Source organism: Thalassophryne amazonica, chromosome 20 (assembly GCF_902500255.1).
Source record: "Thalassophryne amazonica chromosome 20, fThaAma1.1, whole genome shotgun sequence".
NCBI classification, from domain to species: Eukaryota; Metazoa; Chordata; class Actinopteri; order Batrachoidiformes; family Batrachoididae; genus Thalassophryne; species Thalassophryne amazonica.
The window spans coordinates 1,666,718-1,682,030 of NC_047122.1; the positions used below are offsets into that span (position 1 = coordinate 1,666,718).

The 15,313-nt window shown below is 42.3% G+C and overlaps 1 protein-coding gene across 2 annotated transcripts in view; it reads left to right on the plus strand.

Moving 5' to 3' along the window:
- The window catches only part of LOC117501569 (retinoic acid receptor beta-like), a 956,089-nt gene that overhangs the window by 453,066 nt on the left and 487,710 nt on the right, over positions 1 to 15,313 (plus strand). The window lies entirely within an intron of this gene.

A 15,313-nucleotide genomic window follows, 5' to 3' on the forward strand; every position in this document is an offset into this window, starting at 1 on the left:
TTTCATGAAGTGAAAATATCAGATATATGTTTTAGTTTTAAAGTAATGCACTAATTTTAAGGTTTTAGTGTGGACATGGTGTGTGTGCAGTGCATTATGGGTATTCACAACAGAAGAAACGCATTTGAGACGCTCTGATCAGGTTCCACACGGACAATCAATCAATCAATCAATCAATCAATTTTTTTATATAGCGCCAAATCACAACAAACAGTTGCCCCAAGGCGCTTTATATTGTAAGGCAAGGCCATACAATAATTATGTAAACCCCCAACGGTCAAAACGACCCCCTGTGAGCAAGCACTTGGCTACAGTGGGAAGGAAAAACTCCCTTTTAACAGGAAGAAACCTCCAGCAGAACCAGGCTCAGGGAGGGGCAGTCTTCTGCTGGGACTGGTTGGGGCTGAGGGAGAGAACCAGGAAAAAGACATGCTGTGGAGGGGAGCAGAGATCGATCACTAATGATTAAATGCAGAGTGGTGCATACAGAGCAAAAAGAGAAAGAAACAGTGCATCATGGGAACCCCCCAGCAGTCTACGTCTATAGCAGCATAACTAAGGGATGGTTCAGGGTCACCTGATCCAGCCCTAACTATAAGCTTTAGCAAAAAGGAAAGTTTTAAGCCTAATCTTAAAAGTAGAGAGGGTGTCTGTCTCCCTGATCTGAATTGGGAGCTGGTTCCACAGGAGAGGAGCCTGAAAGCTGAAGGCTCTGCCTCCCATTCTACTCTTACAAACCCTAGGAACTACAAGTAAGCCTGCAGTCTGAGAGCGAAGCGCTCTATTGGGGTGATATGGTACTATGAGGTCCCTAAGATAAGATGGGACCTGATTATTCAAAACCTTATAAGTAAGAAGAAGAATTTTAAATTCTATTCTGGAATTAACAGGAAGCCAATGAAGAGAGGCCAATATGGGTGAGATATGCTCTCTCCTTCTAGTCCCCGTCAGTACTCTAGCTGCAGCATTTTGAATTAACTGAAGGCTTTTCAGGGAACTTTTAGGACAACCTGATAATAATGAATTACAATAGTCCAGCCTAGAGGAAATAAATGCATGAATTAGTTTTTCAGCATCACTCTGAGACAAGACCTTTCTGATTTTAGAGATATTGCGTAAATGCAAAAAAGCAGTCCTACATATTTGTTTAATATGCGCATTGAAGGACATATTCTGATCAAAAATGACTCCAAGATTTCTCACAGTATTACTAGAGGTCAGGTTTAGAAGCTCCCATGTTGCCACTCATTAGAAGAGATGCAAAGAGGAGAAACATTTGCAAATGGTCACCTTAAATACCCTTTCTCATGATTGGATTCACCTGTTTCAAGGGTCAATGAGCTTACCAAACCAATTTTGTGTTCCAATAATTAGTGCTAAATGTATTCAAATCAATAAAATGACACGGGTGCCCAAATTTATACACCTGCCCAGTTTTGTTTAAATAATTATTGCACACTTTTTGTAAATACTAGAAATTTCATTTAACTTTGCAAATATCACTGTGTTTGTCTGCTATATGATATATTTAACTGAAATTTCTGATCCAGACAACCAATGATTTATAAAGGAAAATCATGAATATTATCAGGGGTGCCCAAACGTTTGCATACAGCTGTAATTATAATATTTCTGTGACTGGTTTTAAGTGTGAAATATTGGTTCATTATTTTTGTGTTTCTGAGAGCATGCATGTGTGCTGTGATTTTAGGGGTGATATTTATATTGTGTGTGTGTGTGTGTGTGTGTGTGTGTGTGTGTGTGTGTGTGTGTGTGTGTGTGTGTGTGTGTGTGTGTGTGTGTGTGTGTGTGTGTGTGTGTGTATGAGATTAATTAATTTATCACAACCTTGTAATTTATTAGATCATTTTTTTAATCACCTGACATGCACATGCGCATTTATATATGTGTGTACGAGGTCTATTAGAAAAGTATCCGACCTTATTATTTTTTTCAAAAACCATATGGATTTGAATCACGTGTGATTACATCAGACATGCTTGAACCCTCGTGGGCATGCAAGAGTTTTTTCACGCCTGTCGGTTACGTCATTCGCCTGTGGGCAGTCTTTGAGTGAGGAGTCGCCCACCCTCTCATCGTTTTTTTCATTGTTTAGGAATGGCTCAGAGACTGCTGCTTTGTTTGATCAAAATTTTTTCAAAACTGTAAGGCACAACTGAGTGGACACTATTCGATAAATTCAGCTGGTTTTCGGTAAAAATTTTAACAGCTGATGAGAGATTTTGGTCTGGTAGTGTCGCCGTAAGGACGGCCCACGGCGCCTGACGGCGATCTGCGCTTCGAGGCGGCAGCGTCTCGCCATTTCAAGTTGAAAACTTCCACATTTCAGGCTCTGTTGACCCAGTAAGTCGTCAGAGAACAGAGAACTTTCAGAAGAAGTCGGCATGAGGAGTTTATTCGGACATTCCATTGTTAACGGACATTTTGTAATGAAAGAACATGCGGGCAGAGTCGTATGTCGGGCCGGACCCGACCGCGGGGGGTCGCGACAGGAAAAACACTTCCGTTGGAAACCTTAACGGGCAAGTTGGAACATGCCCAAGCTGTTAAACAATTTCTCAGTTACTCACTTGTTGAAAGCCATCAAAAGCCGCCTGAATTTTACAAATGGTTTTCAACACGGAGGTGTTTTTCCTGTCGCGGCGCACACAGATTCGCCGAGTCGTCACGGAAACGACTCGGCGAATTTGCGCGCACGTCTTTCATTAAAAAATGTCCTTAAACAGTGGAATGTCCGCATAAAGTCCTCATGCCGGCCTCTTCTGAATCTTCTCTGTTCTCTCACGACGTCCTGGGTGAATTAAGCCTTAAATTAAGATGTTTTCAGGTCGAAACAGGCCGACAACGGCGCCTGGAAGCGCTGCGCGACGTCCCGCTCTGTGGGAAGTTCTTACACCGACAGAAACACCCCATAATCTCTCATCAGCCATTAAACATTTCACCGAAAACCATCTTAATTTCTTAAATAGTGTCCACTCGGATATTCCTCACAGGTCCAGAAAAAATTTTGATCTCGAGCAGCGTGTGAAACAAAGGAATTCAGCCGAGAGGGCAGGACCACATCTCACTCAAGGCCTGCCCACAGGGAAATGACGTCACCGACACGCGTGAAAAAATTCACGCATGCGCACGAGGGTTCAAGCATGATTGGTGTAATTGCACGTCATTCAAATCCATATAGTTTTTAAAAAAAATAAAAAGGTAGGATACTTTTCTAATAGACCTCGTATATCTGATGTGACAACTCTGAACAAAAAACAGAGGAAGCTGAAGAACAAACAAACAACATTCCACAGAAGGGTAGACTGTCCCTAAGTTCTTCTGCGCTCTGCCATCAGTCTGAGCATAAACAAAGTAACCGGTTAGCTGGTCAAGTTCTGAGGCTCGTGATGCATTCAAGAGAAATTAACAATTTGCTTACTGAATGGTGGCCAAGTGGTTAGTGCACTTGGTTTCAGTGTGGAAGGTTCCTGGTTCAAACTCCACCCCTGCTATTTCACCATGTAATGTGGAGTTGGGTCAGGAAGGGCATCCAGCATAAAACTTTTTCAAAATCAACATGCAGGTCCACTTTGGATCTGCTGTGGTGACCCTGAGTGAAAACAAGGTAGCAGCTGGAGGGACTTACTTACTTACTATTACTGAATTTACAACATGTTACATAACTTTGTTAAGGCCAAGTCACACACTGATGGATAGAGCAAAAGGATTAGTTACATATTTAAATATTTTGTCTGTTGGCAAACTTGTCAGCCTCCAGTGGAGTTGGGGCACTAAAGGACAGATGATGTCGCATTTCAACGGAGTTCTGTGCTAAGCAGAAGGATTTTCCCGGTTTACAGACAAATATGCTGCATTTGAGCAGTGTGGTGCTCTGAAAGTATGACGTGATGTTTACTCAGTCGAACAGCTATGCCGTGTCTCCTCACTGAGATAGAGAGAGTAAGAGCCAGAGAGAGAGAGAGAGAGAGAGAGAGAGAGAGAGACATTGCCTATTTCTTCCAGACATGGAGCTGCGCTTACTGTGTGGTTCCTTTCTCCACTTGCTGGACTTTTGACCAATCAGAATGCCAGAATGAACAGTGGGACAACAGCAGGAATGATATGTGACTTGCAGAGGACAAAACAAACCACAAAACAAACGTGCAAGCAGCAGGAAAGTTTTCCTCCTGATCTCTACTCAAATTTTTGAACATGCACAAAACTTTCTGACCGACTTGGCTGACATAACTTGACAAGGAGTGCATTTTGCGAATGGCAAAAGGACTTTTGTCAGACAAAAACAAACATGAATGTATGGAATCAGCTCCTCATACGTTTTGTTGATCTGTAACTGTGTGTCGCCTGCATTGTAACACATTACTGTTATCACATACAGTATGTCTGTGAAGCCCCCCCACACACACACCACCCATCACTGGCTGTGTGTGTGTGTGTGGGGGGGGGGGGGGGGGGGGGGGGGGGGGTTGCTGCAGTTACAATTGCTAGGCAACAGGCCAGTTATAGGCAGACTAGCATACAAACATCTGACGTTTATGTGTGAAATTATCCACGACAACTTTCCTTAATCTTGGACTAACAACAGCTTTGTTTCAAAGGCTTGTTGACAGGTGAAGCTCACAAAATGTAACTCTCTCTTTAAAACAATGTATGTGTACAACAGCTCATGCTGCATCACCTGAACTGCCTTCCAGTAACCCCGAGCACACTGTGTACTGCTCATCACGCACACAGATTTCCAAGGCTAAGTGTCGTGGATGCGCCTGGCTTTGAGTGACATAAGTACCTGAGCAGCCTTGGATTCTGCACCCAACCTGAACACAGTAATACAGCAGACCCGGCCACTTCCATGCTAATCCATCAGACCTCCCAGGTAATGTCTGAGAAGTCAGTTGGCTTACATCAGCCAGGATAAAGGCCTCGATTAGGAAAATGAATAATACAGAGTGAGGGGAGGTGACCTCAGACTGGTCATGTAACATTAAGCCTGAGCCGCAATTGGTTGCTTTTGGCTTGTATCTGTGCCGCTGAGAGATTGGTCTGGTGGTTGACGGATGCTTGAGGCCGGGGTGAGATAGGCAACAGAGTCAGCCGTTTCAGTCCTGTGATCTAATCTGTTACCCATCATGCATTTTGCCTCACTAATGAAAAGGCAAGGTCCCATCAGTCACAGGCAGCTATGGCAAATGGAATTTTAACCCCCCTTTACTGAATGACGCTCCTCGGGCACAAACACCTGCAAGCATGTGCAAAAGGGCCTAGAAGATAAATGATCATTGCAGGAGAGCCCCTAGTGACTGCAAATTAATATGAAGAGGCAAAGAATCCATGATGACTCTGGCTTGGTAGAAATGATTTTGTTTCCGTTGCTCCGCTCCACAACAAACACTGCCGCGCTCAGCACAGCCTGTTTCTGCATGCAGGACATTGAAGGAGGTGTCGCACGGTCTTCATTATCATCCTCCATCAGGCAGACGACCCCATGCGCTGAGCGTCACATCGTACAGCTAAATGTGGCCTTCCATGAAAATGTCTGCTGAGGTCATTTCTGGCATCATGTGAGCAGAACGACTATATTTAAAAATGTTTGCATAATCTTCTGAAAGTCTGCAGATTTTTGATGGTAGGAGTCACCCACCCTGATGGAAATGTACACAAAAATTATGTGCTCTTCTTTGGTCAGAAGGGACACGCTGAGGCCCAGATCATATTTTTTATATAAATTTAACCTTTTTTTAACCAGGTTAGTCCCATTGAGATCAAAATCTCTTTAACAAGGGAGACCTGGACAATTATAAAGCTTCCAGTTCACCTAACCTGCATGTCTTTGGACATGTACACGTTCATCCACCCTCCACTTTGTTGACACAGTCAATCAAAAGTAATTCACACTGTTATCTTCTAAGTCTCCAAATTAAAATGGCAAACATGAGGATATACTGATTAGACATTAATGAACGTTGATGCATCATATCAATCCAAAAAAACAACTTTGTTGTTGTTGTCGTCCATTCAGCTGCTCCCATTTTCCCCAGGGTCACCACAGCAGGTACAGCCAGATCCCCATTGGTATTTGGCACAAGTTTTATCAATCAATCAATCAATAAATTTTTTTTATATAGCTCCAAATCACAACAAACAGTTGCCCCAAGGCACTTTATATTGTAAGGCAAGGCCATACAATAATTATGTAAAACCCCAACGGTCAAAACGACCCCCTGTGAGCAAGCACTTGGCTACAGTGGGAAGGAAAAACTCCCTTTTAACAGGAAGAAACCTCCAGCAGAACCAGGCTCAGGGAGGGGCAGTCTTCTGCTGGGACTGGTTGGGGCTGAGGGAGAGAACCAGGAAAAAGACATGCTGTGGAGGGGAGCAGAGATCGATCACTAATGATTAAATGCAGAGTGGTGCATACAGAGCAAAAAGAGAAAGAAACAGTGCATCATGGGAACCCCCCAGCAGTCTACGTCTATAGCAGCATAACTAAGGGATGGTTCAGGGTCACCTGATCCAGCCCTAACTATAAGCTTTAGCAAAAAGGAAAGTTTTAAGCCTAATCTTAAAAGTAGAGAGGGTGTCTGTCTCCCTGATCTGAATTGGGAGCTGGTTCCACAGGAGAGGAGCCTGAAAGCTGAAGGCTCTGCCTCCCATTCTACTCTTACAAACCCTAGGAACTACAAGTAAGCCTGCAGTCTGAGAGCGAAGCGCTCTATTGGGGTGATATGGTACTACGAGGTCCCTAAGATAAGATGGGACCTGATTATTCAAAACCTTATAAGTAAGAAGAAGAATTTTAAATTCTATTCTAGAATTAACAGGAAGCCAATGAAGAGAGGCCAATATGGGTGAGATATGCTCTCTCCTTCTAGTCCCCGTCAGTACTCTAGCTGCAGCATTTTGAATTAACTGAAGGCTTTTTAGGGAACTTTTAGGACAACCTGATAATAATGAATTACAATAGTCCAGCCTAGAGGAAATAAATGCATGAATTAGTTTTTCAGCATCACTCTGAGACAAGACCTTTCTGATTTTAGAGATATTGCTTAAATGCAAAAAAGCAGTCCTACATATTTGTTTAATATGCGCTTTGAATGACATATCCTGATCAAAAATGACTCCAAGATTTCTCACAGTATTACTAGAGGTCAGGGTAATGCCATCCAGAGTAAGGATCTGGTTAGACACCATGTTTCTAAGATTTGTGGGGCCAAGTACAATAACTTTAGTTTTATCTGAATTTAAATATATTTATAATATATTTTAATTAATATTATAATTATAATTTATATATTATTAATTTATATGATTATAATTTATAATTATTTATAATTTATAATATATGTATTATTATATTATTGTTATATCATATTACATATATTATATATTACATTATTATATATATTATACTATATGTTTTGGGTGAAGACGATGAAGAAGAGGAGGAAAATGTTGCCACGAACAGCAGGAGAAGAAGAAAACTAGAAGGGTGGAAATGAGAGTGGGGACTTTGAATGTTGGTAGTATGACTGGTAAAGGGAGAGAGCTGGCTGATATGATGGAGAGGAGAAAGGTAGACATATTGTGTGTGCAAGAGACCAAGTGGAAGGGAAGTAAGAGCAGGAGCATCGGCGGTTGGTACAAGTTGTTGTACCATGGTGAGGACAGGAAGAGAAATGGTGTTGGGGTCATTTTAAAGGAAGAGTATGTTAAAAGTGTGTTGGAGGTTAAGCGAGTGTCTGACAGGGTGATGAGTGTGAAGTTGGAAATTGAAGGGGTGATGATGAATATCATCAGTGCATATGCCCCACAGGTAGGTTGTGAGATGAAGGAGAAAGAAGATTTCTGGAGTGTGTTAGATGAGGTGGTGGAGAGTGTGCCCAAGCATGAAAGAGTGGTGATAGGACCAGACTTCAATGGGCATGTTGGTGAAGGGAACAGAGGTGATGAGGAAGTAATGGGTAGATATGGTATCAAGGATAGGAATGGGGAAGGACAGATGGTAGTTGACTTTGCAAAAAGGATGGAAATGGCTGTGGTGAATACCTACTTTAAGAAAAGGGAGGAGCACAGGGTAACATATAAGAGTGGAGGAAGGTGCACACAGGTGGACTACATTCTTTATAGGAGATGCAAGCTAAAAGAAATCACAGACTGTAAGGTGGTAGCAGGAGAGAGTGTCACTAGACAGCATAGGATGGTTGTTTGTAGGATGACTTTAGAGGTAAAGAAGAAGAAGAGAGTGAGAGCTCAACAAAGGATCAGATGGTGGAAGCTGAAGGAGGAAGACTGTTGTGTGAAATTTAGCGAGCAGGTGAGAGAAGCACTAGCTGGAGGGGAAGCAATTTTGGACAACTGGAAAAGTACTGCAGATGTGGTGAGGGAGACAGCTAGGGCAGTACTGGGTATGACATCTGGACAGTGGAAGGAAGACAAGGATGGTGGTGGAATGAAGAGGTCCGGGAAAGCATAAGGAGAAAGAGGTTGGCGAAAAGGTTTTGGGATAGTCGAAGAGATGAAGAAAGTAGACAGGAGTACAAGGAGATGCGGCGTAAGGCGAGAAGAGAAGTGGCAAAAGCAAAGGAAAAGGCATATTGCGAGCTGTACAAGAAGTTGAATAGTAAGGAAGGAGAAAAGGACTTGTACCGATTGGCCAGACAAAGGGACAGAGCTGGAAAGGATGTGCAGCAGGTTAGGGTGGTAAAAGATGCACATGGTAATGTGCTGACAAGTGAGGAGTGTGTGCTGAGAAGGTGGAGGGAATATTTTGAAGAGTTGATGAATAAAGAAAATGAGCAAGAGAAAAGGCTGGATTATGTGGTGAGAGTAAATCAGGAAGTAAAAGAGATTAGCAAGGATGAAGTGAGGGCTGCTATGAAGAGGATGAAGAGTGGAAAGACAGTTGGTCCAGATGACATTCCAATGGAGGCATGGAAATGTCTAGGAGAGATGGCAGTAGAGTTTCGATGTGCAGAGCTGCAGTAACTACAGAGGCATAAAGCTGATCAGCCACAGCATGAAGTTCAATCAATCAATCAATTTTTTTATATAGCGCCAAATCACAACAAACAGTTGCCCCAAGGCGCGAAGTTATGGGAAAGAGTAGTAGAAGCTAGGCTTAGAAAACAGGTGAAGATCTGTGAGCAGCAATATGGTTTCATGCCAAGAAAGAGCACTACAGATGCAATGTTTGCTCTGAGAATACTGTTGGAAAAGTACAGAGAAGGACAGAAAGAGTTACATTGTGTGTTTGTGGACTTAGAAAAAGCTTATGATAGGGTGCCAAGAGAAGAGTTGTGGCATTGTATGAGGAAGTCTGGAGTGGCAGAGAAGTATGTTAGGGTAGTGCAGGACATGTACAAGAATAGTGTGACAGCAGTGAGATGTGCAGTCGGAATGACAGACTCATTCAAGGTGGAGGTGGGATTACACCAAGGATCAGCTCTGAGTCCTTTCTTGTTTGCAGTGGTGATGGACAGGTTGACAGATGAGATCAAACAGGAGTCCCCATGGACTATGATGTTTGCAGATGACGTGATCTGTAGTGAGAGTAGAGAGCAAGTTGAGTCTAGTCTGGAGAAGTGGAGATATGCTTTGGAGAGAAGGGAATGAAAGTCAGTAGAAGCAAGACTGAGTACATGTGTGTGAATGAGAGGGAGCCCAGTGGAATAGTGCAGTTACAAGGAGTAGAAGTGGTGAAAGTAGATGAGTTTAAATATTTGGGGTCAACTGTTCAAAGTAATGGAGAGTGTGGTAGAGAGGTGAAGAAGAGAGTGCAGGCAGGGTGGAGTGGGTGGAGAAAGGTGGCAGGAGTGATTTGTGACTGAAGAATATCAGCAAGAGTGAAGGGGAAATTTTACATAACAGTAGTGAGACCAGCTATGTTGTATGGTTTAGAGACAGTGGCACTAACAAAAAGACAGGAGGCAGAGCTGGAGGTGGCAGAGCTGAAGATGTTGAGATTCTGTTTGGGAGTGACAAGAATGGACAAGATTAGGAATGAACATGTCAGAGGGACAGCTCAGGTGGGACGGTTTGGAGACAAAGTTCATGGATGTACTGAGAGAGGACATGCAGGTGGTTAGTGTGACAGAGGAAGATACAGAGGACAGGGTGAGATGGAAACGATTGATCTGCTGTGGCGACCCCTAACGGGAACAGCCGAAAGATGAAGATGAAGAAGAATTTCCTAAAATGATACATTTTGGGTTTCAAATGAAATTTATGTAGCTTTTTACCCCTCGAAATCCTCAAAAAGCTTCTGCTTCGGGGGGCTTCGCCCCCCACGAGGGCGTTGCCCCTCAACCCCACCGGAGGGCAATTGGACCCCCAACTCAAGGATTTGAACCCCCCCTTTCACATTCTTATATACAGCCCTGCATATACACTCAACAAAAATATAAACGCAACACTTTTGGTTTTGCTCCCATTTTGTATGAGATGAACTCAAAGATCTAAAACTTTTTCCACATACACAATATCACCATTTCCCTCAAATATTGTTCACAAACCAGTCTAAATCTGTGATAGTGAGCACTTCTCCTTTGCTGAGATAATCCATCCCATCTCACAGGTGTGCCATACCAAGATGCTGATTAGACACCATGATTAGTGCACAGGTGTGCCTTAGACTGTCCACAATAAAAGGCCACTCTGAAAGGTGCAGTTTTATCACACAGCACAATGCCACAGATGTCGCAAGATTTGAGGGAGCGTGCAATTGGCATGCTGGCAGCAGGAATGTCAACCAGAGCTGTTGCTCGTGTATTGAATGTTCATGTCTCTACCATAAGCCGTCTGCAAAGTCGTTTCAGAGAATTTGGCAGTACATCCAACCAGCCTCACAACCGCAGACCACGTGTAACCACACCAGCCCAGGACCTCCACATCCAGCATGTTCACCTCCAAGATCGTCTGAGACCAGCCACTCGGACAGCTGCTGAAACAATCGGTTTGCATAACCAAAGAATTTTTGCACAAACTGTCAGAAACCATCTCAGGGAAGCTCATCTGCATGCTCGTCGTCCTCATCGGGGTCTCGACCTGACTCCAGTTTGTCATCGTAACCGACTTGAGTGGGCAAATGCTCACATTCGCTGGCATTTGGCACGTTGGAGAGGTGTTCTCTTCACGGATGATGTGAAGGAGATGTGTTGCACTGCATGAGGCAAATAGTGGTCACACCAGATACTGACTGGTATCCCCCCCCAATAAAACAAAACTGCACCTTTCAGAGTGGCCTTTTATTGTGGGCAGTCTAAGGCACACCTGTGCACTAATCATGGTGTCTAATCAGCATCTTGATATGGCATACCTGTGAGGTGAGATGGATTATCTCAGCAAAGGAGAAGTGCTCACTATCACAGATTTAGACTGGTTTGTGAACAATATTTGAGGGAAATGGTGATATTGTGTATGTGGAAAAAGTTTTAGATCTTTGAGTTCATCTCATACAAAATGGGAGCAAAACCAAAAGTGTTGCGTTTATATTTTTGTTTTGAGTATATATATATATATATATATATATATATATATATATATATATATATATATATATATATATATATATACAAGGGCTGTCAATAAAGTATAGGTCCTTTTTATTTTTTCAAAAACTACGAGGGCTGTCAATAAAGTAAGGGTCCTTTTTATTTTTTTCAAAAACTATATGGATTTCATTCATATGTTTTTACGTCAGACATGCTTGAACCCTCGTGCGCATGCGTGAGTTTTTCCACGCCTGTCGGTGACGTCATTCGCCTGTGAGCACTCCTTGTGGGAGGAGTCGTCCAACCCCTCGTCGGAATTCCTTTGTCTGAGAAGTTGCTGAGAGACCGGCACTTTGTTTGATCAAAATTTTTTCTAAACGTGTGAGGCACATCGAAGTGGGCACGGTTCAAAAAATTAAGCTGGTTTTCGGTGAAAATTTTAACGGCTGATGAGAGATTTTGAGGTGATTCTGTCGCTTTAAGGACTTCCCACGGTGCGAGACGTCGCTCAGCGCTCTCAGCCGCCGTCGTCAGCCTGTTTCAAGCTTAAAACCTCCACATTTCAGGCTCTATTGATCCAGGACGTCGTGAGAGAACAGAGAAGTTTCAGAAGAAGTCGGTTTCAGCATTTTATCCGGATATTCCACTGTTTAATGATTTTTTTAATGAAAGACGTGCGGACGGGTCCGTGCGTCGGGACGCAGCTGGCGCAGTGCGGCAGCACAGGAAAAACACCTCCGTGTTGAAAACCATTTGTAAAATCCAGGCGGCTTTTGATGGCTTTCAGTGGAGTGAGTATATGAAAAATTGTTTAACAGCTGGACATGTTCCAACTTGTCCTTAAGGCTTCCAACAGAGGTGTTTTTCCTGTGGCGGAGCATCGCGGCAGCTGCGAGCCGACGCTGCAATCCGTCCGCACGTCTTTCATTAAAAAAATCTCCTTTAACAGTGGAATATCCGGATAAAATGCTGAAACCGACTTCTTCTGAAACTTCTCTGTTCTCTCACGACGTCCTGGATCAATAGAGCCTGAAATGTGGAGGTTTTCAGCTCGAAACAGGCTGACAACGGCGCCTGAGAGCGCTGCAAGACGTCTCGCACCGTGGGAAGTCCAAGTGACAGTATCACCTCAAAATCTCTCATCAGCCGTTAAAATTTTCACTGAAAACCAGCTTAATTTTTAGAACCGTGTCCACTTCAATGTGTCTCACAGGTTTAGAAAAAATTTTGATCAAACAAAGCGCCAGTCTCTCAGCAACTTCTCAGACAAAGGAATTCCGACGAGGGGTTGGACGACTCCTCCCACAAGGAGTGCTCACAGGCGAATGACGTCACCGACAGGCGTGGAAAAACTCACGCATGCGCACGAGGGTTCAAGCATGTCTGACGTAAAAACATATGAATGAAATCCATATAGTTTTTGAAAAAAATAAAAAGGACCGTTACTTTATTGACAGACCTCGTGTATATATATATATATATATATATATATATATATATATATATATATATATATATATATATAAGCTTGCTGACGATTCCACAACACTTGTATAAACTTTGATTAAAGAATGATCATTTTTAGATTTGAGTAATTGTCCCAGTGAGATATGAGTAAGTGAGAATAGAAGGGAAGAAAATGTCGAAGTAATAAAACACAGAAAGTAAATAAATCAAATAGCTAATCATAGCAGGCATAGATTAGGAGGGATCAATCTTATATTATGCGAAGAACAAAAATAAGTAAATGAGGGAATCAGCTCAGTTATTACTTGACATGGTTAACATTCTAATAAGCTGTCTATGTGCTCTGTCTAAGTCTGTATAAGTTTGGAGTTGAAAGATGGCCGCCAGTTTGCTTCAGCAGTTTGTACGGAGTGTGTGGGCCAATGAGCGATCCAGTCATATATAGAGATCAGTGGGGGAGCCCCTCACACAGCTACAGCTCCACTCCCGGTCACACTGTCAAACAGTTTCTGAAAGAAGATCCTCTCAGCAGAAGTCCACTCTTTCAACTGTATTTTGCTCAGACTCGCACTGAGTGTTTCACTTTTTAATTTTCAATTTTTAGGGCAACACACAACACTTCTTAAACACTGTAACTTAAAAAAAATTAAATAAAAAAACTGACTGCGAGGCTTGCATATTCAACCTCCAGCTGAAATGCAACTGCTGAATCGCAGAGAAAGAGGGATTTTAAAAAATCACGCAGGTACCCAGTCCACCAACATTAAAAAAAAAAAAAAAAATTAAAATGGTTCATGAAACAGAAAGACACATCCCATCTCCATTTCAGCAAAATGTCAAGACTTTGGTGCAGCGACATTGTGCCATTGCTGGGTAGGGAGAGCCCTGGACTATTGATGTTGTTTAAAAACGCAAAAGTACTTTTTATCAGATTACTCAATTAATCACCAGAATAACCGATAGAATACTTGATTACTAAAATAATTGATAGCTGTAACCCTATGGAGTTGTTCACAAAGTGGTGATTCTCACCCCATCTTTGTTTGTGAACGGCTGAGCCTTTTGGGGATGCTCCTTTTATACCCAGTCATGACACTCACAATTAGTGTCCTCAGTTCCCAAACGCTTGTTGAGTGTTGTTAGAAGGAAAGGTGATGTAACACAGTGGTAAACATACCACTGTCCCAGCTTTTTTGAAACCTGTTGCAGGCATCCATTTCAACCATATAAACTATAAAGTTTATCAGTTTGAACATTAAATATCTTGTCTTTGTGGTGTATTCAACTGAATATAGGTTGAAGAGGATTTGAAAATCATTGTATTCTGTTTTTATTTACATTTTACACAACGTCCCAACTTTATTGGAATTGGAGTTGTATATTCATAAAATGGCAACAAGTTGGCTTAGTGGTTAGTACTGTTGCCTCACAGCAAGACGGTCGTGGGATTGATTTACATTTTACACAATGACTTTACTTCAATGGAATTGGGGTTGTATGACGAGACATATCTTAACCCGTAACATGATAACTAAGCATGATGACTAAAGCAAATTATTCCTTTTTTAAAACCCTATTAACTCAAACAATAATTTGCCTCACTTTTTTTTTTTTACCATAATTAGAGCAACTTTAACTTTTGACCCTGTACAATCTGAAATTGACCTTTGTCACCATTCTTGCTGTTGTTAACCCTATAACTCCATAACATTCATTCACAGATAGTCCAAACTATACCTTTTTGGTGTAGTTTTCAATATGATTCGAGCAACTTTTAATTTTGACTCCTGTGTAATTCTTCAATTGACCCCTGGCTGTCTTCTGAAAACTCAAATGGCCAATCTTTTTTTTTTTTTTTAAAGAGTAATGTCTAAGGCAGGGGTGGGCAATCATGTGCCATAAAGGGCCGAGACACTGCAGGTTTTCCGTGCAACCAGTCACCTCAGCAGGTGATTTCATTAATGATCAGGTGTCTCAGCAGGTGATTTCATTGACAACCAGGTGTTTATGTTCAGAGGAGAAGCTCATTAGCAACCCACCTGCTGAGGTGAATGGTTGCATGGAAAACCTGCAGTGTCTCGGCCCTCGATGCCCACCCCTGGTCTAAGGTGTATTTGTGGTGAGTCTGGTGCTTCTATCACCATTTGCATGATTCCTTTGTAAATATTCTGTTATCTGCTGCACGAAAGAAACTCAGGCTTTTTTGCTCTCTGAAGGACTTTTTTTTTAATAACCTTTAATTTTGCTCTCTGAATGAAAGCAGGATGATGTATTTTACTTAAAAATACACATTCCCCTGAGTGTTTCTCAATTGCCCTTAAAAGTATTGGAACACTGGG